Source organism: Rhea americana, unplaced genomic scaffold (assembly GCF_003343005.1).
Source record: "Rhea americana isolate MKP2758 unplaced genomic scaffold, rheAme1 scaffold_246, whole genome shotgun sequence".
Lineage (NCBI taxonomy): Eukaryota > Metazoa > Chordata > Aves > Rheiformes > Rheidae > Rhea > Rhea americana.
In genome coordinates, this window is record NW_028186364.1 from 232,177 (window position 1) to 232,422 (window position 246).

The window sequence follows — 246 nt, forward strand, 5'->3', positions numbered from 1 at the left end:
AGCGCGCGCGGCACAGCCGGCCCGGCGGCTGGGCGTCCCCGGGAGGGACCGCACGGACCCGGGCTGACGCCGGAGCCGGCGCGCCCCGCTGCTTTCCCCGCACAAATCCTTCGTTCCGCTTGCACACRAAATTCAGTGAAGCGCCAGCTGCAAACGGTGGCTGCAAAACTGCCGAATTCGGGGCCTTTCGGGGCGCCAGGCGGCGGTGCCAGACTGGTGCAGTTTGTCCTTTTGGGGGTTCTCCCT